Source organism: Somniosus microcephalus, unplaced genomic scaffold (genome assembly GCF_052327205.1).
Source record: "Somniosus microcephalus isolate GS21.2 unplaced genomic scaffold, FLI_Smic_1.0 unresolved_chr4, whole genome shotgun sequence".
In the NCBI taxonomy this organism is placed as follows: Eukaryota; Metazoa; Chordata; class Chondrichthyes; order Squaliformes; family Somniosidae; genus Somniosus; species Somniosus microcephalus.
The window spans coordinates 11,269,053-11,296,171 of record NW_028225182.1 but is presented as its reverse complement, the minus strand read 5'-3'; the positions used below and the strand labels follow the sequence as shown (position 1 = coordinate 11,296,171).

General features: G+C 43.3%; 2 non-coding genes across 2 annotated transcripts; both read left to right on the top strand.

Annotated features, from left to right (window-relative positions):
• The first annotated feature begins 105 nt into the window (after window positions 1–105).
• On the top strand, window positions 106–188 carry trnal-cag (transfer RNA leucine (anticodon CAG)). Its single transcript has one exon. It is a non-coding gene; the product is annotated as a tRNA-Leu (tRNA).
• An 8,043-nt stretch (window positions 189–8,231) lies between these two features.
• Window positions 8,232–8,304, top strand: trnav-uac (transfer RNA valine (anticodon UAC)). The gene has a single exon. It is a non-coding gene; the product is annotated as a tRNA-Val (tRNA).
• The last annotated feature ends 18,815 nt before the right edge of the window (window positions 8,305–27,119 follow it).

Here is a 27,119-nt window from a genome sequence, read left to right as displayed (position 1 = left end):
GGGAGATGATATCCCGGTCACTGAGCCTTCATCAGTATTGAACAAGCACCCGGACGGAAACGTTCTTCATGCGGAAGTGATGAGATGCAGAAGTTAACGGAACAAGTCAGGATGGCCGAGCGGTCTAAGGCGCTGCGTTCAGGTCGCAGTCTCCTCTGGAGGCGTGGGTTCGAATCCCACTTCTGACAGTCTTTACTTTTAATTACCAAGCGGAACTCATTTATTTTCACACCACTGTAATGACATTGGGACATCCCTAAAAAGTGGGATTCAGCAGTTCACCTGCTCCATTCACAGAGAAACAGAGAAGATAGGAGCAGGAGTAGGCCATTCGGCCCCTCGAGCCTGCTCCGCCATTTAATGAGATCATGGCTGATCATCCACATTCAGTACCCTGTCCCTGCTTTCTCCCCATATCCCTTTATCTCTTTAGCCTTAAGAAATATATCTAACTCCTTCTTGAATATATTTAATGAATTGGCCTCAACTGCCTTCTGTGGTACAGAATTCAACAGGTTCACCACTCTCTGGGTGAAGAAATTCCTCCTCATCTCAGCCCTTAGTGGCTTACCCCTTATCCTTAGACTGTGACCGCTGGTTCTGGATTCCCGCACCATCGGTATCATTCTTCCTGCATCTAGTGTGTCTAGTCCTGATAGAATTTTGTAAGTTTCAATGAGATCCCCTCTCGTTCTTTTAACTCAAGCGAATATAAGCCAAATCATCTCAATCTGTCTTCATACGTCATTCCTGCCATCCCATGTATCAGTCTGGTGAATCCTCGCTGCACTCCCTCCATGGCATGAACATCCTTCCTCAGATAAGGTGACCAAAGCTGCACACAATACTCTAGGTATGGTCTCACCAAGGCCTTGTACAAATGCAGCAAGACATCCTTGCTCCTGTACTCGAAACCTCTCACTATAAAGGCCAACATCTAAAGTATCTGTTCCAAACATTTGATATCTTTTCCTTACCTCTACTACGTGACATTTTGCACGTTTAATAGGGTAACCTAACACAACTGCCCACCTTCTGATGGAAGGTTTTCGACCGGAAACGTTAAATCTGCTTCTCTCTCCACAGCTGCTGCCTGACCTGTTGAATGTTTCCAGCACTTTCTATTATTATTACCCGACCTTGTTACCAGAGTATCACTTCCCTTATCCCCTTACCACACTCCTTCCTTACATGTAGCCTTGTCCGACAAACAGGCTCCATTCGCACAACGGGATGTTCTGCTTCAGGCATTCATTGGAACTATAAGGGGAACCAGTGGAGGCAGCATATTTGGATTTCCAAAAGGCATTCGATAAGCAAACACGTAAAAGCTTGTTACACAAGATAAGGGCTCATGGGACTGGAGGTAATGTATTAGCAAGAATAGAGGTTTGGTTAATGGACAGAAAATAGAGGGTAGGAATTATCGGGTCATTTTCTGATTGGCAGGCTGTAACTAGTGGGGTGCCGCAAGGATCAAGTCCGCATGCTTCAGCTATTTACAGTCGATATTACTGACTTAGATGAAGGGACAGAGTGTAATGTATCCAAGTTTTCTGATGATACAAAGCTAGGTGGGAAAGTAAGCTGTGAGAAGGACACAAAGAGCCTACAATGGGATATAGGCAGATTAAGTGAGTGTGCGGGCAAGAAGGTGGCAGATGGAATATAATGTAGGGGAATGTGAGGTTATTCAATTTGGTAGGAAGAATAGACACACAGAATAATTTTAAATGGTGCAAAGCAATTAATTCTTTCGTTCTGCAAATGAAAGTTATGGGGTAAGTAATGGTAATTTATACAATTCTAATTTTTTCATATCAGCTGAATGTAGTCAATTTCATCAGGTTGTGATTTAAAAACTGTGTTATAAAAGTCACTTTCCTGACCAGGAATCGAAATCGTGTTGTGGAGGTGAAAGGACTGGTTTTCTGAATCATTTAAAGGTGATCGCTATGAATCACGCAGCATAGGTTTAAAATCACGGCTACAATTTGTTTCTTTGTAGAAGAAGGGGATTGAATATGACTATAAAATCACCATACAACGCCCGCGGTGAGAGTGGGTTCGAGCTTACAATTAAGTTAAGTCTGCGAAGTTACCGCTGAGCTGATGCTGAGGCCGATCAACGAATGAGAAACCGCTCAATATAAAGGATGAGCTCACAAACATCAGGCACAGTGCAGTCTGGTCAACGTCAAGCCCCTCCTTTCTTATTCAGAGACATGAGCGGGAGTCAGACGCCACAAACTTTAATTAAAGGCACAGATACGAGTAACACTTGAAAATCTTTTCACTGTAAAATTATTTCGCTTTATTTAATGGCTGACTGCATTGAATCTGAAAATGATCACCAGGAGATTTTATGTTCGCTGATGAATCGCTTTTCCGTGGACACTAACGCTCCGGTTTCCGTAGTGCAGTGACTATCATGTTCGCCTCCTACATGAACAGTTCCCAAATCGAGCCCGGGTGGATATGTTCGAGTGGAACCTTTTTATTCTGCGCAATAACCGGTCCGGTTATATTGAACAAAATTTGCCACAGATTCCTGATGTTGTAAGTAATGAACATTTTAAACCAGCCTCCTAAAATACGATGGGCCTTTAAATTGCGATCAGAGGTTTGGCTCCGGCTTACGCCTCCGAACCGAGAAACAAATCCCAATTAACTGGTGTCTCCGGAGTTTCGCACACTTGCGGTCTTGGGCCTGCTGGCGTACGCCTGCATAAAGGCCCACGGATAACATTGGCGCTCACGGTTCGGCAGCATCCCTGGATTCACGTTGGCCAGGCCAACCAATCTAACAGGGGGATTCCTATGATGCTTTATGTACGGAATCCCATAAGCATAATAGAAATCTCCAAGTAAATAACATTTCACACCACGGAAGTAAGAATAAATGGTCACATGTTCAAAATAAATGAATTTAATTAAGCATTCAATGGTCTCATTCTGTGACGTTATGACTCCTCTCTGTCCCACAGAACAGTGAGAGGGAAATAGAGGGCGAGCACGATTCCAACGAGGAACAGGTGCAGGAAGTTTTTATACAGTTCTTCATATGCCAGTAAATCTTTTAAAATTATTTCACTTGAACTTTTCAAAGGAGCATTTCAAGGAGCTGGGAAGAAGTTTAAAATTGGGGTTGTTAATAAAAAATCCTCCCCGTCAGGGAATTGAATGCTGGTCTCCCGCGTGACAGGCGAGGATACTCACCACTATACCAATGAGGAACTGAAAACTGCAGTGTTTGATCAGAACTAGAATGGACCTGTGAACAGAGTGAGAAAGAGACAGAAGGGACAGAGAGACAGAGAGAGAGACAGGGACAAAGAGAGAGGCAGAGATAAAAAGAGAGAGACAGATAGAGACAAAGAAAGAGAGACAAGCACAAAGAGCGAGTGGTCCCAGGGATGAGTTGACTTCAGTTATGTTGAGAGACTGAGAAGCTGGAATTGTTTCCTGCAGAAGGTTAAGAGGAAATTTAATCGATGTTTTTAAATTTACAAGATGTTTTGATAAGAGTAAATAAGGAGAATCTGTTTCCAGTGGCAGGAGGGTCGGTAACTGGAGGAGACTAATTGAACCTAACCGGCAAAAGTACCAGAGGGGAGATGAGTTTTTTTTACCACAGCCAGTTGTTGTGATCGGGAATGCGCTGCCTGAAAGGGCGGTGGAGCAGACACAATAGTAACTTTCCAAAGTGAATTGAATAAATCATTGTAAAGGAGAAATTTGCAGGACTATGGGGAAAAGCAGTGGAGTGGGACTATTTGAAGAGCTCTTTCAAAGAGCCAGTGCAGACTCAATGGGCTGCATGGCCTCCTTCTGTGTCGTATCATCTATGATTCTATGAATCTATGATTTAAAATAAAAATTGAATGTTTTGAAACATAAATGTAACATTTTAAAACGTAACAAAATTTACCTAAACGAATTTTAAATGTAAGTGTATGTTTATATCACGTTCAAAATATATTTTAATACTGATTTTAACCCTTACGATGGTAAAAGAAAGCCTTATGCCTGCTATTATCAGGTGTAAGGGTTTTCTGGGCATTCGCTGGGCAGTAGTTAGCCCAACTCTGTGACAGCAAAAGTGATGTTGTAGCGGATGCGGTGAATCTGTCAAAGCGAAACTTGACAGATCGCAAATTCAGGGCGTGCGGATACCTGGCACTTGTGTAGTCGTCCTGAAGGTGTACAATAGCCTATGCTGTGCATTCGCTGAACGAAGCACCGTAAAATCCGGGCCATGGTGTAAAATAAGATATGCATAACAGTTCATCACATAGAAAGCACAATATATGTTAGTGAAGTATCTTTAGCATTTATGTCATTCTGTAAATTAAGATTATCGGTTAATTAATAATAATTAAGACAATTTTCCAGGTTAGATGCGTGTTAGAGTTGTAACAAAATTAGTTTAATTTAATAAAAAACTGTTATAAAAATGACTTCCCTGACCGGGAATTGAACCCGGACAGTAAGAGTGCCGAATTCTAATCATGAGACTGCCAGGGAACACTGAAGTAAAGTGACGCAATAATCGTAATTAGAATAAGTCAATCTGTATTGGATACAAATGAATTTCGCGTGTTTACATGTATAGCATTTCATGACTCTGCAGCTTATAGATCTATTTACATTATATCTGAAATATTTTTCCATTTATTGGGGTGCATCTATCTTCATTGGAAACCTCATTAAAGTGCTCGAACCTCTTCTATTTCCATCATGCCGGCTGTACAAGAGCCACAAATCAAATGTAATCTCACATGGCGCGCTGGCATCTTCCAGTTCTATATATGTATATAGAGAATTAATGGTGAAAGGTCATCGACCTAAAGGTTACACATACATGTAAAAATACTGGAGTCAGTTGTATATTTATTTTCTTTATTTTTATAACATACTTCAGGACATTAATATATAAATATCTGTGTTTGAAACTGTGATTCTTCTAAATGGATTTTGGGTGTATCATTGCGCTGGTGATGAATAAATGTGAATGTATCTGTGTGTTATTGATCAATGTATTTGTGTGTATCGGTGTTCTGCATAAAGTCATTTGCGTGTAATTTAAAAGTAAGACAGAAATAAATAGCCAGAACATATTTTTGAATGCGACAGCTTCACCCAAATAAATGAATAAATAATACCGATACATGTAAATATTGGATAAGTAACTGAAGGAATAAAGTGTGCAGGCCTATGGGGAAAGGGCGGGGGAGTGGGACTAGCTTAAGGGCTCTTGCAGAGAGCCGGCGCGGGCTGGACGGGCCGAATGGCCTCTTTCTATGCTGTATCCATTCTCTGATTCTATGATGTAGTTCTGTAAGTGGTGAAAGGCGACTACAGTGGCTGACCAGCACCTCAGGGATGGGCAATAAATGCTGGCCTTGCCAGCGAGACCTACATCCCAGAAACCAATCTAATAAAATACATCTAATTCAAGTTCTCATTGTTGTGATGTAACCATTTATATATTATTTATCCAGACTCATATGAGCTGCAAAGCAACCATGACCCCGACGTCATTTGAACACGCAGCCTCGGGATCAGGCGCACTACCGTTGCGACACGAGGTCTAGACAGCTCCCAATCATATTCAGGTTGATACAAGAATCATAGCTGGTCCCTGGTGGTCGACTGGAACTCACCCGGTTATGATTCTTAATCAAGGAATTCAGCGTGACAAAAGATTTGGCTACAGTTCACTTTATAAAAGTAATTCTAGTCTGTGAGACGAGTTATAATTGCTTGCATCACCGTTAATAAACCCAGTACTTTCTGTTACAGATTTAGGTTACAGACTCTCTTTGCGGGGCGCTTGTTATGGGTTTAATATTACAAACTGGGTGACATGGCTGATCGTGATCAGGCAGGGGGAGGGTGAGCGGCCCCACTGTGTGGGTGCGGAAGAGAACACGTTCGGGGTGTGCGGGGGGAATCAGTGACATTTTTTGTAAAGGGCAGCGGAGAAGAAGGACTGAGAGCTTTCAGTGTGGGACCGAAGTTGTTTAAAGTGAGGCAACACATTGCCGATCAGCACAGAGGGAGTTCACTGAGTCAGGTCCCCTCTGCTGCTGCTATAGAGCCGGGGTGTCCGCAGTGTAGCGGTTGTCACGTTGGAGGTTTGGCGAGCAACCAGAGGCGAATTTATCCTCCTGTCAAAAGGGCTACAACGGCTTCTCCCCTGTTCTTTAATTGTTCTTTATTTCACTTCACTGAATAGATAACTTCGAGTGAGAGAAAACCGATCCACAGTGAGACCCATTTCATCTTATGTTCACTTTTAAACACTGGAGTCTCCGAATCGCTGAAGTTCAGAAATGTAATCCATGAATCTGCAGGGTGGCAGTCAGTAAGAAACCGTTTCTGTCTGGATCCGGGAGAGGTGATGGCTTCCGGCTGAAGATTGCCGGTACTGTCGATAGATTTTTGTTGGGTAAGCGTATTCAGGGTTACGTAACCAAAGCGGGTAGATGGAGTGAAGATACAGATCAGCTCTGATTTAATTGAATGGCGCAACAGGCTCGAGGGGCTGAATGGCCTCCTCCTCTTCCTATGGAGTCAATGCAATACAATGCACCCGAGTGCTGGAGGGTTTCCAGTGTGTTGTGGTTATCGCATTCCGCTAACGCACGAAAACTCAATGGTTCGAAAGTGGGTAGAGGCCATTTAATGCCTTTTCTCCATTCAAGTTTAGTGATTATGAAAACTGGAATAATTTGCATGCATGGTTCAGTATAAATAAAATGCGCATTGACAGGCGAATTATGCCATTCAAATGGCAGCGTTACAATGAGTGAAGTAATTCTCAATAATATTTCCCAAAAAGGACACAGTTTGGGTTGCGGTACTGTAAGGAGGATTTGGGGAAAGTTGGCGCTGATTTAGGGAATCTCCCACTCGTGTGTCGCTATTTGACGAGCTGGGCATTATTTTATTTAAAAATCGAGGCTGGGGACTTTCTCATTGAGAATGTGGAAAGCAGAACAACACAGATTAATAGGAAAACACAAGGTCGGCGACAGGGTTCAAATTGCAGTTTCAATCGGCCTGTCTGGCTGTCCTTTCAATAAGTAATAAAAAAAAGCGCGTCTCTAAAAATGTCCCCACCCTGTTATGATTCAGGAAACTGCACAGGGATATAGAGAAGAGGAAGAGCGAAGGGGAAAATACTGTTTCCAAGGAGAACTAATGCAGGGACTATTCTGCTGCGCCTGGAGCGGCCTCCTGCAGCCCGGATACATTAACATCCTAACAGCTCATTAACTGTAGGAGTGGGACCGGGCGGCGCTTCAGAAGACAGGCCGAAAAGGCAAAGTCACTGTTTCGGTCTAAAGTGCTCTGCTCATCAAGAATAGCCACACACACACGATGGTTTTGCAATGGTTAGCTCCTCACCTGGCTAGGCTTTGAAGCGGCATTCTCGGTAGTCCGATTTTCGCTTCGGTGTTTGTTTAAATTTCCGAGAAGCCCACGGTTCAAATCCCAAACGAGCACTCGTGTCGCCGGCCACTATTCAACTTGCAGTTGAATCTTTTGCAATCACCCTTTAATAACTGATTACCATAATTTACAGAATGCAAAAAAGGCGTAAACGCTCTTCAATGACGGATTTTCCCTTTGTAAGTTTTCAACTGTTAACCATATCTCATTTTACACATTGTATTTTTGGAATCTCGATTAAATTGCTAATTGCTTATGAAAGCAGAAATTTGGCGCAACTTTATTGAAAGCGAACAGGATCGTTCACTGCACATAACGAAATCCTGGCGAATGCAAATGTTTCCCGCCCGGGCTCGAACCCGGGACAATTCGCGTGCGAGGCGAACATGATAACATGTACATTACGCCAACCGCTGCGGCATAGCCCACAGATAATAGAATCAGTAGTGAACAAAATATCGCCCAGGGCACATTTTCCGATTCAACGCAGTCAGCTTTTTCATCAATGAAAGAAGTTTTCAGTGAAACGATTTGGAAGTATGTGTTACTCGTATTTGTAGCTTTAATAAAAGTTTGTGACGTTTGACTCCCGCTCATGTCTCTTCTTCCTCTGTTGAATAACAAAGGAGGGGCTGACGTTGACCAGACTGCACTGCGCCTGATATTTGTGAGCTCCTCCTTTATATTGACTGATGCTGTTTCAGCTGAACCAATCAGCACAGAGGGGCTTCACTGGTCAGTTCCCCTCTGTTGAAAATACGGACTCAGCAGTTCCCGCAGTGTAGTGGTTATCACGTTCGCTTTACACGCGAAAGGTCTCCGGTTCGAGCCCGGGCGGGAACATTATGTTTAATGCTGCTGTGGATGAACAACCAGCGGGTTTATTTTAAGTGACAAAAGAAAATTATTGCAAATGCTGTAAATCTCAAATAGAAACGGAAAATGGTGGAACTTCTCAAGAGGTCAGGCAGTATATGTGGATAAAGAAACAGAGTGAACGTTTCAAGTCGATTACACTTCTGTTAGAATTGGGAAACGTGAGAGATGTATGGCTAGTTTATTCCCCTGTCAATAGGGCTACAGCGGCTCCTCCCTTGTTCTTTATTTAACTTCACTCGTCAGATACCTCTGAGTGAGAGAAAACTGATCCACAGTGAGGCCCATTTCATCGTTTGTTCCATTTTAAACCCTGGAATCTCCGAATCCCTGAAGTTCAGAAATGTAATTCATTGATCTGCAGGGTGGCCGTCAGTGAGAAGCCTTTTCTGTCCGGATCCGGGAGTGCAGCTGGATTCAGGCTCAAGATTGCCGCTACTGGCGATAACTTTTTGTTGGGTAAGGTTATTACGGGTTAAGGAAACAAAGCGGGTCGATGAAATGAAGATACAGATCAACCCTGATCTAATTGAATGGCGCAACAGGATCGAGGGGTTGAATGGCCTCCTCCTGTTCCTATTGAGTCGCTACAATGCAATGTACTCGAGTGTTGGAGGGTTTCCGGTGTGTAATGGTGATCGCATTCCGAAAACTCAATGGTTCGAAAGTGGGCAGAGGCAATTTAAAGTATTTTCTCCATTCAAGTATAGTAAATATGAAAATTGAAATAGTTTGCATGATTGGTTCAGTTTTAATAAAACACGCATTGACAGGCGAATTATGCCATTCAAATGGCAGCGTTACAGTGAGTGAAGTAATTCTCAATGGTATTTCCCATATAGGACACAGTTTGGGTTGCGGTACTGTAAGGAGGATTTGGGGAAAGTTGGCGCTGATTTAGGGAATCTCCGCCGCGCGTGTCGCAATTTGACGAGGTGGGCCTTATTTTATTTAAAAGTTGAGGCTGGGGACTTTCTCATTGAGAATGTGGAAGCAAAACAACACAGATTAATAGGAAAACACAGGGTCAGCGACGGGATTCAAAGTGCAGTTTCAATCGGTCTGTCTGAGTGTCCATTCAATAAGAAACAAAGAAAACGCGTCTCCAAAAATGCCCCACACCGTGTTATGATTCCGGAAACTGAGCCGGGGGAGAAATAGAGACACAAAAGCACAGGGATATAGAGAGGACGAAGAGCGAAGGGGAAATTACCGTTTCCACGGAGAACTAATGCAGAGACTCCTCTGCTGCGCCTGGAGCGCCCTCCTGCAGCCCGGATACATTAACATCCTAACAGCTCATTAACTGTAGCAGTGGGACCGGGCGGCGCTTCAGAAGACAGGTCGAAAAGGCAAAGTCACTGTCTCGGTCTCCCGTGCTCTGGTCATCAAGAATAGCCACACACACAAAATGGTTTTGCAATGGTTAGCTCCTCACCTGGCTAGGTTTGAAGCGGCGTTCTCGGGGATCGATTTTTCGCTTCGGTTGTTTGAATGAATTTCAGTGAAGCCCCAAATCCCAAACGAGCGCTCGTGTCGCCGGCCACTATTCAACCTGCAGTTGAATCTTTTGCAATCACTATTAAATAACCGATTACCATAATTTACAGAATCTAAAAAGGTGACTCAACCGTGGATAACAGGGGAAATTAGAGACAGCATAAAATCCAAAGATAGGGCGTATAAAATAGCCAAAAAAAGCGCCAGAGCGGAAGATTGGGAACAGTTTAAGATAGAGCAAAGGAGGGCAAAGGGCATAATCAAGAGGGGCAAAATAGCTTACGAAAACAAGCTGGCGGAAAATATAAAAACTAACTCCAAAAGCTTTTATAAGTATATCAAAAGGAAAAGACTGGTGAAAACCAAAGTTGGTCCATTGCAGTCAGATACGGGGGAATATATAATGGGAAATAAGGAAATGGCAGATCAACTAAATGCATACTTTGGGTCAGTCTTTACGAAGGAAGACACAAAAAACCTCCCTGGGATATCGGGAAAAATAGGGACATTGGCAAAGGAGGAACTGACGCAAATCAATATCTCTAAGGATATGGTGTTAAGGAAGCTAAAGGGATTGAAGGTGGACAAATCCCCAGGGCCTGATAACATGCATCCTAGGGTACTGAAGGAGGTGGCCCTTGAGATAGCGGATGCACTAAGGATGATTTTTCAGAATTCATTAGACTCGGGAACAGTGCCGATGGATTGGAGGGTAGCTAACGTTACCCCACTATTCAAAAAGGGGGGTAGGGAAAAAGCAGGTAATTACAGACCTGTAAGCCTTACATCAGTTGTGGGCAAAATGCTGGAGTCCATCATTAAGGATGAAATAGCGGAGCACTTAGCAAATGGGGACAGGATAGGACAGAGTCAACATGGATTTACAAAGGGTAAATCGTGCTTGACTAATCTATTGGAATTTTTTGAGGGAGTAACTGGTAGAATAGATGGGGGAGAGCCAGTAGATGTGGTGTACCTGGACTTCCAAAAGGCCTTCGATAAGGTCCCACATAAAAGATTAGCATGGAAAATTGAGGCTCATGGGATAAAGGGGAAGGTTTTGGCGTGGATAGGGAACTGGCTGTCAGATAGAAAACAGAGAGTTGGAATAAACGGCTCATTTTCTGAATGGCAGGCAGTAACAAGTGGGGTACCACAGGGATCTGTCCTGGGCCCCCAGCTGTTCACAATTTACATTAATGACCTGGATCAGGGAGTCGGATGCAGCATTTCCAAATTTGCAGACGACACTAAACTAGGAGGGGGGGTGGGCTCAGAGGAAGAGACCAGGAAGCTCCAGAGCGATTTGGACAGACTGGGCGATTGGGCGGATAAATGGCAGATGCACTATAATGTGGACAAGTGCGAAGTTATCCACCTTGGGTGCAGGAACGAGAGGGCAAATTATTATTTAAATGGCAATAGATTGGGAGAGGGGGAAGTACAGAGAGACCTGGGTGTTCTTGTACACCAGTCACTGAAGGCGAGCATGCAGGTGCAACAGGCGGTCAAGAAGGCAAACGGTATGCTGGCCTTCATAGCAAAAGGGTTAGAATACAGGAACAGGGATACCTTGCTGCAGCTGTACAGGGCACTGGTGAGACCACACCTCGAGTACTGTGTACAGTTTTGGTCGCCTCATCTGAGGAAGGATGTTCTTGCCATGGAGGGGGTGCAGCGGCGATTCACCAGGCTGATACCAGGAATGGCGGGAATGACCTATGAGGAGAGACTATGTAGATTAGGGATGTACACACTGGAGTTTAGAAGATTGAGAGGGGACCTCATAGAAGTGTATAAAATTCTGACAGGTCTAGACAGACTGGATGCAGAAGGAATGTTTCCCTTGGCGGGTGAGAACAGAACTAGAGGACATAATTTAAGGATAAGGGCTAAACCATTTAGGACAGAGATGAGGGGGAATTTCTTCACTCAGAGAGTGGTGAACCTGTGGAACTCATTGCCACAGAGGGCAGTGTATGCCAGCTCATTAAATATATTTAAGAGGGAATTAGATATATTTCTACGGGCAAAAGGGGTTAAGGGTTACGGAGAGAAGGCGGGGACGGGATACTGAATTAAAGGATCAGCCATGATCTCATTAAATGGCGGAGCAGGCACGAAGGGCCGAATGGCCTACTCCTGCTCCTATCTTCTATGTATCTATGTATTCTATGAAAGAAAGGCGATACGCACTTCAATAACGCATTTTGCCCTTTGTAAGTAATCAACTGTTAACTATATCTCATTTTACACATTGCATTTTAGGAATCTCGTTTAAAATATTAATTGCTTAGGAAAGCAGAAATCTGGGGCAACTTTTGCTAAAATTAACAGGACTATTCACTGAACAGAATAAAATTTTTGCGAATGTATTGTGTTTATTTGCGCTCGAACCGGGGATTTTTCCGCGTGTGAGGGGAGCGTGATAACCGATACACTACGGACACTGCTGCACAGCTGATCACAGAGCATAGAATCAGTAGTGAACAAAATATCCCACGGTGCTCATTTTCAGATTCAACGTAGTCAGCTTTTACGTCAAGTGAAAGATTTTATCAGTGAAACGATTGCAAGTAAGTGTTAATCGTATATGTGCCTTTAATTAAATTTTGTGCCGTCTGACTCCGGTTCATGTCTCTTCTTCCTCTGTTTAACAAGAAAGGAGGGTTTTGACATTAACCAGACTGCACTGCGCCTGATATTAGTGAGCTCATCCTTTACATGAGTGATGCTGTTTAAGGTGAACCAATCAGCAGAGAGTTGCTTCACTGGTCAGTTCCCCTCTGTTAAAAGTCATTAGTCAGCGGTTGCCTTAGTGTAGTGGCTATCACGTTTGCTTTCAACGCGGAAGGTTCCCGGTTCGATCGCGGGCGAGAGCATTTTGTTTAAGCTTGCTTCCGAGTACATTCTCTAACCAAAAGGGCTGCAGTGACTGATCACTTATTCTTTAATTGCTCTTATTTCACTTCACTAAATAGATAACTTTGAGTGAGAGTAAACTGATTCACCGAGGATCCATCGCGTGTGAGGCGAACACGGTAACCGTCACACTGCAGCCGATCAAAGGGCGAGAAACCACTCAATAAAAAGGTTGAGCTCACAGATATCAGGGGCAGTGCAGTCTGGTCAACGTCCAGCCCCTCCTGTTTTATTCAACGGAGGAAGAAGAGACATGAACGGGAGTCAGACGCCACAAACTTTAATTAAAGGCACAAATGCGAGTAACACTTACAATCTTTTCACTGTGAAATTATTTCACTTGATTGCAAACCTGACTGCGTTAACTCTGAAAGTTAACACAACTGCCCACCTTCTGATGGAAGGTTTTCGACCGGAAACGTTAAATCTGCTTCTCTGTCCACAGCTGCTGCCTGACCTGTTGAGTGTTTCCAGCACTTTCTATTTTTATTACCCGACCTTGTTACCAGAGTATCACTTCCTTTATCTCCTTACCACACTCCTTCCTTACATGTAGCATTGTCCAACAAACAGGCTCCATTCGCACAACGGGATGTTCTGCTTCAGACATTCATTGGAACTATAAGGGGAACCAGTGGAGGCAGCATATTTGGATTTCCAAAAGACATTCGATAAGGAAACACGTTAAAGCTTGTTACACAAGATAAGGGCTCATGGGACTGGAGGTAATGTATTAGCAAGAATAGAGGATTGGTTAACGGACAGAAAATAGAGAGCAGGAATTATCGGGTGATTTTCAGACTGGCAGGCTGTAACTAGTGGTGTGCCGCAAGGATCAAGTGTGCATGATTCGGCTATTTACAGTCTATATTACTGACTTAGATGAAGGGGCAGGGTGTAATGTATCCAAGTTTTCTGATGATCCAAAGCTAGGTGGGAAAGTAAGCTGTGAGGAGAACACAAAGAGCCTACAATGGGATATAGACAGATTAAGTGAGTGGGCGGGCAATAAGGTGGCAGATGGAATATAATGTAGGAAATGTGAGGTTATTCACTTTGGTCGGAAGAATAGACAAACAGAATATTTTTAAATAGTAAAGCTATTAATTCTTTCGTTCTGCAAATGAAAGTTATGGGGTAAGTAATGGTAATTTATACAATTCTAATTTTTTCAAATCAGCTGAATGTAGTCAATTTCATCAGGGTGTGATTTAAAATCTGTTATAAAAGTCACTTTGCTGACCAGTATTCGAAACCGTGTGGCGCAGGTGAAAGGATTGGTTTTCTGAATCATTTAAAGGTGATCGCTATGAATCACGCAGCATAGGTTTAAAATCACAGCTACAATTTGTTTCGGTGTAGAAGAAGGGGATTGAATATGACAATAAAATCACCATGCAACGCCAGCGGTGAGAAGGAGGTCGAGCTATACAATTAAGTTGAGGCTGCGAAGTTACCGCTGAGCTAAACCTGACGCCGATCAAAGAATGAGAAACCGCTCAATATAAAGGATGAGTTCACAAACATCAGGCACAGTGCAGTCTGGTCAACGTCAAGCCTCTCTTTCTTATTCAGAGACATGAACGGGAGTCAGACACCAAAAACTTTAGTTAAAGGCACAGATACGAGTAACACTTCCAAATCTTTTCACTGTAAAATTATTTCACTTTATTTAATGGCTGACTGCATTGAATCTGAAAATGATCACCATGAGATTTTATGTTCGCTGCTGATTCGCTTTGCCGTGGTTTCCGTAGTGCAGCGACTATCATGTTCGCCTCCTACAACAACAGTTCCCAAATTGAACCCGGGTGGATATGTTCGAGTGGAACATTTTTATTCTCTGCAATAACCGGTCCGGTTATATTGAACAAAATTTGTCCCAGATTCCTGATGTCGTAAGTAATGAACATTTTAAACCAGCCTCCTAAAATACGATGGGCCTTGAAATTGCGATCGGAGCTTTGTCGCCGGCTTACGCCTCCGAACTGAGAAACAAATCCCAATTAACTGGTGTCTCCGGAGCTTCGCACTCTTGCGGTCTTGGGCCTGCATAAAGGCCCACAGATACCATTGACGCTCACGGTTCGGCATCATCCGTTGGCCAGGCCAACGAATCACACAGGGGATTCCTACGATGCTGTATGTACGGAATCCCATAAGCATAATAGAAATCTCCAAATAAATATCATTTCACACCACGGAAGTAAGAATAATTGGTCACATGTTCAAAATAAATGAATTTAATGAAGCATTCAATGGTCTCATTCTGTGCCGTTATGACTCTTCTCTGCCCCACACAACAGTGAAAGGGAAATAGAAGGAGAGCACGATTCCAACGAGGAACAGGTGCAGGAAGTTTTTATACAGTTATTCAAATGCCAGTAAATGTTTTAAAATTATTTCACTTGAACTTTTCCAGTTCAACTTTTCCAAGGAGCATTTCAAGGAGCTGGGAAGAAGTTAAAAAATTGGGGTTGTTAAAAGAAAAAGCCTCCCCGTCGGGGAATTGAACCCCGGTCTCTCGCGTGACAGGCGGGGATACTCACCACTATACTAACGAGGAACTGAGCGCTGCAGTGTTTGCTCAGAACTAGAATGGACCTGTGAACAGAGTGAGAAAGAGACAGAAGAGACAGACAGACAGAGAGAGAGACAGGGACAAAGAGAGAGGCAGAGACAAAGAGAGAGAGACAGATAGAGACTAAGAAAGAGAGACACGCACAAAGAGCGAATGGTCCCAGGGATGAGTTGACTTCAATATAATTACAAAATACTGCGGATGCTGGATATCTGAAATAACAACAGAAAATACTGGAAATACTCAGCAGGCCAGGCAGCATCCGTGGTGAGAGAAACAGAGTTAACGTTTCAGGTCTGGGACCCTTCAACAGAACTGGAAAAAGTTGGAGATGTAACAGATATTAAGCAGGTGCAGAGACAGGGGGGCGGGGTTAGGAGGGGAGGAAGAAATAGAACGAACATCCTGTACTTTTGTAAGAGGCAGGAAAGATAAAATGTTGCAAATGGGCATGGCAAAAATCATACTGCATGAAAAATGGGGGCAGGGATAATTATGTGAAATTGTTGAACTCAATGTTGATTCCAACAGGCTGCAAAGTGCCCAGTCGAAAGATGAGGTGCTGTTCCTCGAGCTTACGTTGAGCTTCATTGGAACAATGCAATAGCCCGAGGACAGAGAGATCAGAGTGGGAGTGAAGCGGTGAATTAAAGTGACAGGCGACCAGAAGCTCAGGGTCACCCGTACGGACTGAGCGGAGGTGTTCTGCAAAGCAGTCGCCCAATCTGTGTTTGGTCTCCCCAATGTAGAGGAGACCGTATCGTGAGCAGCGAATACAGTATATTAAATTGCAAGAAGTACAAGTAAATCGCTGCTTCAGTTATTTTGAGAGACTGAGAAGCAGGAATTGTTATCTGCAGAAGGTTAAGAGGAAATTTAATGGAGGTTTTTCAATTTACAAGATGTTTTGATAAGAGTAAATAAGGAGAATCTGTTTCCAGTGGCAGGAGGGTCGGTAACTGGAGGACACCGATTGAACCTAACCGGCAAAGGTACCAGAGGGGAGATGAGTTTTTTTTTTACCGCAGCCAGTTGTTGTGATCGGGAATGCATTGCCTGAAAGGGCGGTGGAGCAGACGCAATAGTAACTTTCAAAAGAGAATTGAATAAATAATTGTAAAGAGAAATTTGCAGGACTATGAGGAAAAGCAGGAAAGTGGGACTATTTGAAGAGCTCTTTCAAAGTGCCAGTGCAGACTCAATGGGCTGCATGGCCTCCTTCTGTGCCATATCAATCTATGATTCTATGAATCGATGATTTAAAATTCAAATTGAATGTTTTGAAATATAAATGTAACATTTTAAAACTTAACAAAATTTACCTAAACGAATTTTAAATGTAAGTGTATGTTTATATCACTTTTAAAATATATTTTAATATTGATTTTAACCCTTACAATGGTAAAAGAAGGCCTTTCGCCTGATATTACCAGGTGTAAGGGTTTCGTGGGCATTCGCTGGGCAGTAGTTAGCCCAACTCTGTGACAGCAAAAGTGATGTTGCAGCAGATGCGGTGGATGTGTCCAAGCGAAACTTGACAGACCACAATTTCTGGCCGTGCGGATACCTGGCACTTGTGTAGTCATTCTGAAGGCATACAATAGCCTATGCTGTGCATTCGCTGTCGGAAGCACCGTAAAATCCGGGCCACGGTGTAAAATGAGATCTGCATAACAGTTCATCACATAGAAAGCTCAATATATGTTAGTGAAGTATCTTTAGCATTTACGTCATTCTATGAACTAAGATTATCGTTTAATTAATAATAATTAAAACTATTTTCCAGGTTAGCTGCGTGTTAGAGTTGAAGCAGAATTAGTTTAATTTAATAAAAAACTGTTATAAAAATGACTTCCCTGACCGGGCATTGAACCCGGGCAGTAAGTGTGCCGAATTCTGATCATGAGACAATTAGGGAACACTGAAGTAAAGTCACGCAATAACTGTAAATAGAATGAGTCAATCTGTCTGTATTAGATACAAATTAATTTTGCGTGTTTACATGTAAAAGCATTTCATGACTCTGCGGCTTACAGATCTATATACAATGTATCTGAACAAAGTTTGGTCATATTATTGGGGTGCATCCATCTTCATTCGAAACCGTTTTAAAGTGCTCCAGCCTCTTCTACTTCCCTCAGACCGGCTGTGCAACAGCCACAGACTCACACGGTGCACTGGCATCTTCCAGTTCTATATATGTATATAGAGAATTAATGACGAAAGGTCATCGACCTAAAGGTTACACATACATGTAAAAATACTTGAGTCAGTTGTATATTTATTTTCTTTATTTTTATAACATACTTCAGGATATTAATATATAAATATCTGTGTTTGAAACTGTGATTCTTCTAAATGGATTTTGGGTGTATCATTGCGCTGGTGATGAATAAATGTGAATGTATCTGTGTGTTATTGATCAATGTATTTGTGTGTATTGGTGTTCCGAATAAGGTCATTTGCGTGTAATTTAAAAGTAAGACAGAAATAAATAGCCAGAACATATTTTTGCATGAGACAGATTCACCCAAATCAATGAATAAATAATACCGATACATGTAAATATTGGATAAGCAACTGAAGGAATAAAATGTGCAGGGCTATGGGGAGAGGGTGGAGAAGTGGGACTAGCTGAAGGGCTCTTGCAGAGAGCCGGCACGGGCTGGACGGGCCGAATGGCCTCTTTCTATGCTGTATCCATTCTCTGATTCTATGCTGCAGATCTGTAAGTGGTGAAAGGCAACTACAGTGGCTCACCACCACCCCAGGGATGGGCAATAAATGCTGGCCTTGCCAGCGAGACCTACATCACTTGAACCAATATAAAAAACACATCTAATACAAGTTCTCATTGTTGTGAGATAACAATTAATATGTTAATTATCCAAACACATATGAGCTGCAAAGGAACCGTGACCCCGACATAATTTGAATACGCAGCTTCCAGGATCTGCAGTCAGGCGCACTACCGTTGCGACATGAGGTCGAGACAGCTCCCTAATCATATTCAGGTTGATATCTATATATATATACAGGAATCATAGCTGGTCCCTTGTGGTCGACTGGAACTCATCCGGTTACGATTCTTAATCAAGGAATTCAGCGTGACAAAAGATTGTATAAAGCACTGTATAAAAGTAATTCTAGTCTGTGAGATGAGTATAAATTGCTTGAATCACCGTTAATAAGCCCAGTACTTTCTGTTACAGATTTAGGTTACAGACTCTCTTTCTGGGGCACTTGTTCCGGGTTTAATATTACAAACTGGGTGACATCGCTGATCGCGTTGAGGCAGGGGGAGGCTGAGCGGCCCCAATGTGTGGGTGTGGAAGAGAACACATTAGGGGTGTGCGGGGGGAATCAGTGACATTATTTGAAAAGGGCAGCGGAGAAGAGGGACTGAGAGCTTTCAGTGTGGGACAGTAGTTGTTTAAAGTGAGGCAACACATTGCCGATCAGCACAGAGGGAGGTCACTGAGTCAGGTCCCCTCTGCTGCTACTATAGAGCCGGGGGTGTCCGCAGAGAAGCGGTTGTCACGTTCGAGGTTTGGCGAATAACCAGAGGTGAATTTATCCTCCTGTCAAAAGGGGCACAGCGGCTTCTCCCTTGTTCTTTAATTGCCCTTTATTTCACTTCACTGAATAGATAACTTCGAGTGAGAGAAAACTGATCCACAGTGAGAGCCATTTCATCTTTTGCTCACTTTTAAACATTGGAATCTCCGAATCGCTGAAGTTCAGAGATGTAATCCATTAATCTTCAGGGTGGCAGTCAGTATGAAATCGTTTCTGTCTGGATCCGGGAGAGGAGATGGCTTCAGGCTGAAGATTGCCGATACTGGCGATAGATTTTTGTTGGGTAAGGGTATTCAAGATTACGGAACAAAAGCGGATAGATGGAGGAAAGGTACAGATCAGCTCGGATCTAATTGAATGGTGCAACAGGCTCGAGGGGCTGAATGGCATCCTCCTGTTCCTATGGAGTCACTGCAATGCAATGCACCCGAGTGCGGGAGGGTTTCCGGTGTGTAATGGTTATCGCATTCCGCTAACGCACGAAAACTCAACGGTTCGAAAGTGGGTAGAGGCAATTTAATGCCCTTTACCCATTCAAGTTTAGTGAATATGAAAACTGGAATAATTTGCATGCTTGGTTCAGTATAAATAAAATACACATTGACAGGCGAATTATGCCATTCAAATGGCAGCGTTACAGTGAGTGAAGTAATTCTCAATGATATTTCCCATTTAGGGCACAGTTTTGGTTGCGGTACTGTAAGCAGGATTTGGGGAAAGCTTGCGCTGATTAGGGAATCTCCCACTCGCGTGTCGCTATTTGACGAGCTGGGCCTTATTTTATTTAAAAATTGAGGCTGGGGACTTTCTCATTGAGAATGTGGAAAGCAGAACAACACAGATTAATAGGAAAACAAAAGATCAGCGACAGGATTCAAAGTGCAGTTTCAATCGGTCTGTCTGTGTGTCTTTTCAATAAGAAAAAAAGAATGCGCCTCACTAAAAATGTCCCCACCCTGTTATGATTCAGGAAACTGCACAGCGATATAGAGAAGAGGAAGAGAGAAGCGAAAAATACTGCTCCACGGAGAACTAATGCCGGGTCTCCTCTGCTGCGCCTGGAGCGGCCTCCTGCAGCCCGGATACATGAACATCCTAACAGCTCATTAACTGTAGGAGTGGGCCCGGGCGGCGCTTCAGAAGACGTGTCGAAAAGGCGATCTCACTGTCTCGGTCTCCAGTGCTCTGCTCATCAAGAATAGCCACACACACAAAATGGTTTTACAACGGTTAGCTCTTCACCTGGCTAGGTTTGAACCGGCGTTCTCGGCATCTGATTTTCGCTTCGGTGTTTGTTTAAATTTCCGAGAAGCCCACGGTTCAAATCCCAAAGGAGCGCTCGTGTCGCCGGCCACTATTCAACTTGCAGTTGAATCTTTTGCAATCACCATTAAATAACCGATCACCATAATTTACAGAATGCAACAAAGGCAAAACACACTTCAATAACGCATTTTGCCCTTTGTAAGTAATGAACTGTTAACCACATCTAATTTTACACATTGTATCTTAGGAACCTCGTTTAAAATTGCACTGCTTATGAAAGCAGATAAATGGGGCAACTTTCGATAAAAATTAACAGGACTGGTCACTGCACAGAATAAAATATTGGCTTTTGTAATGTTCCCGCCCTCCTTGGGTGGCACGCGGGACTTTTCGCATGTAAAGCGAATGTGATAGCCACTACACTACGGAAAACTTTGCATTGCTACTCACAGCTAATATAATCATTAGTGAACAAACTATCCCACGGTGATCATTTTCAGATTCAAAGCAGTCAGCGTTTACATCAAGTGAAAGAATTTATCAGTGAAACGATTTGGAAGTAAGTGTTATTCGTATTTGTGTCTTTAATTAAAGTTTGTGGCGTCTGACTCTCGTTCATGTCTCTGAATAAGAAAGGAGGGGCTTCACTTTGACCAGACTGCACTGTGCCTGATGTTTGTGAGATCATCCTTTATATTGAGTGACGCTATTTTAGGTGAGCCAATCAGCACAGATGGAGTTCCCTGGTCCGTTCCCCTCTGTTGATTGGACAAGGCTGCATGGCAGGAAGGAGTGTGGTTTGGAGAAAAGGGAATTGATACTCTGGTTACAAGTACTGGTTTTATAAAGAGAAAATGATGGACGAACTCAGCAGGTCAGGCAGCGTCTGTAGAGAGAGAAACAGAGTTAACATTTCCGGTCGATGACCTTCCATCAGATGTTGGGCAGTTGTGATAGTTAACACAATTCAACGTGCAAATGATCAGGTAGAAGAGGTGAGGAAAGGATGTAAAAGTGGCGTTTGGAACAGATATTTTAGAATCCGATTAATGTTGGATTAACTTGTATATCGAAATCGGAACCATAACGTATTTGAGTTCCCTGGTTAAAATTCGCAAGGATTTGTCTAAATGCTGTTGTTAATTATATGTCTAATTATTGCATGATTAATAACTCTGACATTTAATGTTGCGAACCCTTTTACTGCACTGCGCGTTCTCCAGCTGTGCTTGGAGCGCCGTCCACTTCAGTCCATCGCTCACAGGGACAGTTCCATTCAGCGTATCAATTCTCTGGCCCTTGGTGAAATGTCATAGATTGAAAGCGACGTGTCTCACCCCAAGCTGGTCACCGACTCGCTAACCGCTGCACAGTGACCACACTCTGCTCCCGTAAGATGGATGCCCAGGAGTTGTTTCAAGCTCGAGTGCAGTTACAAGCAGAACTCATTCAAAGAAAGTCCAAGACATTGAGGAGCCTGAGTTTTTGCACCGAACTCCTTCCCAAAGAGTTCAGATTCATGTGGGGGGCATTTCGGCTCACCTTTCCCCACATTGCAACACTTCAAAGGTACTTCAATGTTTATAAAGCGCATTGGGATGTCCTGAGTTCATGAAAAGCGCTGTATCAATGCAAGTCATTCTTTTCAACAGTTTCAACTGCAAGTGCAAAATCCGCGGACAACAGAAGGGCATGTCGGGGATTTGAACCCAGAATATTGGCCCAGAAATTCGTGTCTCCGGCACTTTCGTTCCCCTGAACCAAGAGGTTCAGAGGTCGAACGCGTGTGCGGGAGAGGCTGCGCGTGCGCTTTGAACTTAGGTTTCTTTTGCAGGTTTTCCCGGGATCGTAAGCCTGCAGGATTTAGAAATGTCAAAAGCAGGTGTAAGGCCTGCTTTTTACAAGGTAAGTGGTCAATTAATTAAAATTAAAACATTTTTTCCACAGGTTTATTATTTTTAAATACTTTAAAGCAAGGTAAGTTTATTTTTAGCCCTGTTAGAATATAAAATTATTTTTTTCAAAAATTTAAATGATTGTTTAAAATAGTTATTTAATGTAATTTATAGTTTATTTTAAAAAGTGTGATATTTTTAAAAATTATTTGAAGGTTTAATGCTATTTTGGGGCCGTAGTATTTAAAAGTCTTGACAGGTCTTCCTGTCAGATTTATGAATGGGCTTTCCCTCCTCCTATTGGCTGCCCATGGCTCACGTGATCCCAGGGGACGCATCGCACTAACTGCGCCCCTGCGATACGAAGCACTGCCCGCCGGCAGCTGGACCAGGCCCCGGATCGGAATTCCACGGCGCAATACAGCTCAACTGCCGGGCTGCTAGCTAAGTGCAGGTCGGGGGCTTACACCCACGGGAAGCCCCCGACCCGAATTTCTGGGCCAATATCTCACAAGTTTCAACCAGCGAGAATCATACCTGTCTTGTTTTGCTCACTTTGTTCAAAATAATAACTTGCAGGACAATGGAGTATTGCAGTTTAAACTCTTTTATGAAGCATTAGGTCTGATCTTACTCACAGCAGTACCGTGGGGACAAGATGGAGTAAGGACCCCTAGCCTGGGTCTTCAAAACAATAGCAGTCCTTACAGATGCCTGCAGGCCAATGACAACTCAGCATGTGATCACATGTGAATATACTAGGTATTCCTTACAGATGCCTGCGGGCCAATGAAAAATCAATATGCAAATGTTACATCCCCTTTCTTTTAAAAGAAAAATGTTATGCTTTACTTTTAAACTTTTCTTCTACATAATGTTCTCAGTAGCATCAACATATAAGTAAACTCAGCATTTAACTAGCAGTGAAAACATCTCAACGTTTCAATAACGATGTACAGTTTTTTTAAAGGCAGCGATCCGCCTACACCCTTTGACAGTTCACAAGTCAAGGATAACTCTAGGCTTGACCTTTCGTCCCGACCTTGTGTGGTATGGAACTGAGCATGCCTCTGAATCGGTCAACAATTCAGGTTCAGGTTTAGGTTCAGGTAAGTATGATTTGTTTTTTGTATTGCTCTGTTCATCACACTCTGTTGAACTGATCCTCTCGTCGGAATGACGGTGTTGTTCCTTGGTGTTCAGGAGGTGCCTGCCATTGCGGCGGTACACCTGTCCTTCTGGGGTGCAGGCGTGATACGATCCCTCAGTGTCAGCTGGCTGGATGACGACTGCTGGCTTCCAGTAGTCATGCTCCTGGATTCTGATGGATTCTCCATTTTGCAGTGGCGGCAGTAGTCTAGCTGACCTGTCATAATATTTCTTCTGGTGTTGCTGTCTCTGTACACGTTTTGCATGCACTTGCTTGCAGCTGGCGACCTCTGGCTGCAGCTGCTGGTTGGTGCTTGGAAGGATTGAGCGAGGTCTGCGGCTCATCAACTGATGTGCTGGTGACTTGAAGTTGTCAACCGGAGTGTTGCGGTACTCAAGGAGACTGACGTCGGGGTCTCTTTTGCCCGCTTTGGCTTTGTCCATGAGTGTTTTTGCAATCTGGACAGTTTTTTCAGCAAGGCCATTACTTTGAGGGTAATGTGGCCTTGATGTGACATGTGTGAAATCCCATGCCTTGGCAAACGACTCGAACTCTTTTGATTTAAATTGGGGGCCATTGTCTGTGACTAAAGTCTCTACCATGCCATGCCTGGCAAAGGCTGCCTTTTGCTTGTGGATCACAGCTGCAGATGTGGTGCTGTGAAGCATGTCCAGTTCAAAAAATCTGCTGTTGTAATCAACAGTCACTATGTAGTCCTCGTTGTTCCATGTGAACAGATCAATTGCCGTGACCTGCAAGGGCCTGTCTGGGATACGGTGAGGTATCATGGGCTCTTTGACATTTGATGGGTGGCGTTCGAGACAAATGGAACATTTTCCGACAATGTCCTCAATATGTTTGCACATTCCGGGCCAAAACATAATGTCACGTGCTCTTTGTTTGCATTTTTCCATGCCCATATGTCCAGCATGAATTTCTGTCAACATCTCTTCTCTGAGACTGGTAGGAATGACGATTTTCTCCCCTTTGAAGACGATTCTGTTGATTTGTGACAGTTTGTCTCTGTGGTTCCAGAATTCAGATATGCTCTGAGGGCGTTTCCTCCTTTCCTCAGGCCATCCTTCATGTATGACTTTGGTCCTGGTTCTCTAGTGATTAGGTCTTTCATTTTCTGAAATGCTGTGTCGTGTTGTTTGTCCCACAGGAACTCATTGGATTGTTTGAGCAACTGACGCATGGGTGCGTTGATTTCGGAGAGACTCGGGGCAAACTTGGCTAAGTAGTTAACCATGCCTAGTACTGTCTCTAGCTCTGCTGGTTCTTTTGGCGTGTAGACTTTCTTTTACCATCGTAAGGGTTAAAATCAATATTAAAATGGCTGATCATCCAAATTCAGTACCCTGTCCCTGCGTTCTCCCCATACCCCTTGATCCATTTAGCCTTAAGAAATATATCTAACACAGTGAAGTGAAATAAAGAGCAATTAAAGAACAAGGTAGAAGCCGCTGTGGCTCTTTTGACAGGAGAATAAATTCGCCTCTGGTTGCTCATCACAGCAAGTTTAAAAAATATATGTTTCCAGCCGGGCTCGAGCCTGATAACCGCTACAATCTGTAGCAGCAGCAGAGGGCTACTGAGTCATTTAACTCCCTCTGTGCTGATCGGCAATGTGTTGCCTCAATTTAAACAGCTTCTGTCCCACACTGAATGCTCTCAGTCCTTCTCCCCCGCTGCCCTTTATAAAAAATGTCACTGATTCCCCCACACACCCCTAACGTGAATCCTTCCACATCCTGACAGTGGAGCCAGCTGAAGCTCCCACTGTCTCACCGCGATCAGCGATCTCACCAGTTTGTAAATTTAAACGCGGAACAAATGTCATGCAAAGAGCGTCTGTAACCGAAATCTGTAACAGAAAGTAATGGATTTATTAACTAAGATTAAAGCAATTATTACTCGTCTCACAGACTTGAATTATCTTTCTGCAATTTACTGTTCCCAAATCTTTTGTCAACATAAATTCCTTGATTGAGAATCGAAAGCGGGTGAGTGTCATTTGAGCACCAGGAACCAGGTATGATACTTCTGTATATATGAACTTGAATATGCAAACAAAGCTGTCTAGGCCTCGGGGCGCAACAGTAGCGCGTCCGACATCAAATCAGCAGGCTGCGTGTTCAAATCACGTCGGGGTCACTGTCCTTTTACAGCTCATATCAGTCTGGACAATTAATATCTTATTTGTTAACTCACAACAATGAGTACTTGTATTAGATATATTTTTTATATTGTTCCCGGGATGTAGGTCTCGCTGGCAAGGCCAGCATTTATTGCCGATCACTGGGGTGGTGGTGAAACACTGTAGTCGCCTTTCACCACTTACAGATCTACACCATTGAATCAGACAATGGATACAGCACAGATGGAGGCCATTCGGCACGTCCAGCCTGTGCTGGCTCTCTGCAACAGCCCTTCAGCTAGTCCCACTCCCCCGCCCTTTCCCCGTAGCCCTGCACATTTTATTCCCTTCAGGCACTTATCCAAGATTTACATTCATCTGTGTTATTGATTTATTGATTTGGGTGAATCTGTCTCATTCAAAAAGCATGTTCTGGCTCTTTATGTCTGTATTCCTTTTAAATGCCACGCAAATACATTTATATAGAACACAGATACACACAAATACATTGAGAAATAACACACAGATACAATCACATTTATTCATCACCAGCGCACTGATACACACAAAATCCATTTAGAAGAATCTCTCGTTCAAACACAGATATTTATATATTGATAACCTGATGCATATGATAAAAGTCAAGAAATTAAATGTACAACTGACACACAAAGGGAGACTGGATAAGCACTTGAGGGAAATAAACTTGCAGAGCTACGGGGTTGGAGCGGGGGGAATGAGACTGACTGGATTGCTCTGCAGAGAGCCGGCACGGACTGGAAGGGCCGAATGGCCTCCTTCTGTGCCGTTATGATTCTATGACTCAATGACATGCAAAGGATCGCACACAGAACACAAACACTCGCTTGATATCGAAACGTGCCACCCATGTACACCCACTTACAGCTCATATTGTCAGACGAAGCTGGTTCCATTTCTGTGATAAGTCTACACGCCAAAAGTTTAATTGTTTTTCACAAGTTGCCCGCCCTGTTGTGTATTTCGAGCAGTTTCCTACTTTCACAGTGGCGATTCTGGGGCTGGGTGCGTGTCATAAACACTCAACATTTTAAACCAAGGCTCCTAAAATACAATGAGCTAGGGATAAAGGCTCATCACATGCTCAGAGCTAAATAAATGATTGAATTTCTACAAAATAACTTTTAACCGAAATGGATGAAGAAATGTGATTGTATCTGTGTTTTATTTCTCAATGGATGTGTGTGTATTGGTGTTCTGTATAAATGTATTTGCGTGGCATTTAAAGGTAAGACAGACATAAGTAGCCAGAACATGCTTTTTGAATGAGACAGATTCACCCAAATAAATGAATAAATAACGCAGATGCATGTAAATCTTGGAAAAGTGCCTGAAGGAAATAAAATGTGCAGGGCTACGGGGAGAGGGCGGCGGAGTGGGACTAGCTGAAGGGCTCTTGCAGAGAGCCGGCACGGGCTGGACGGGCCGAATGGCCTCCTTCTGTGCTGTATCCATTCTCTGCTTCTACGGTGTAGATCTGTAAGTGGTGAAAGGCGACTACAGTGATACACCGTCACCTCAGGCATTGGCAATGAATGCTGGCCTTGCCAGCGAGACCTACATCTAACCAATATAAAACATACATCTGATACAATTTCTCATTGTTGTGAGTTAACAATTAAGATATTAATTGTCCAGACTGATATGAGCTGTAAATGAACAGGGACCCCGACGTGATTTGAACATGCAGCCTTCTGATACCAGGTATAC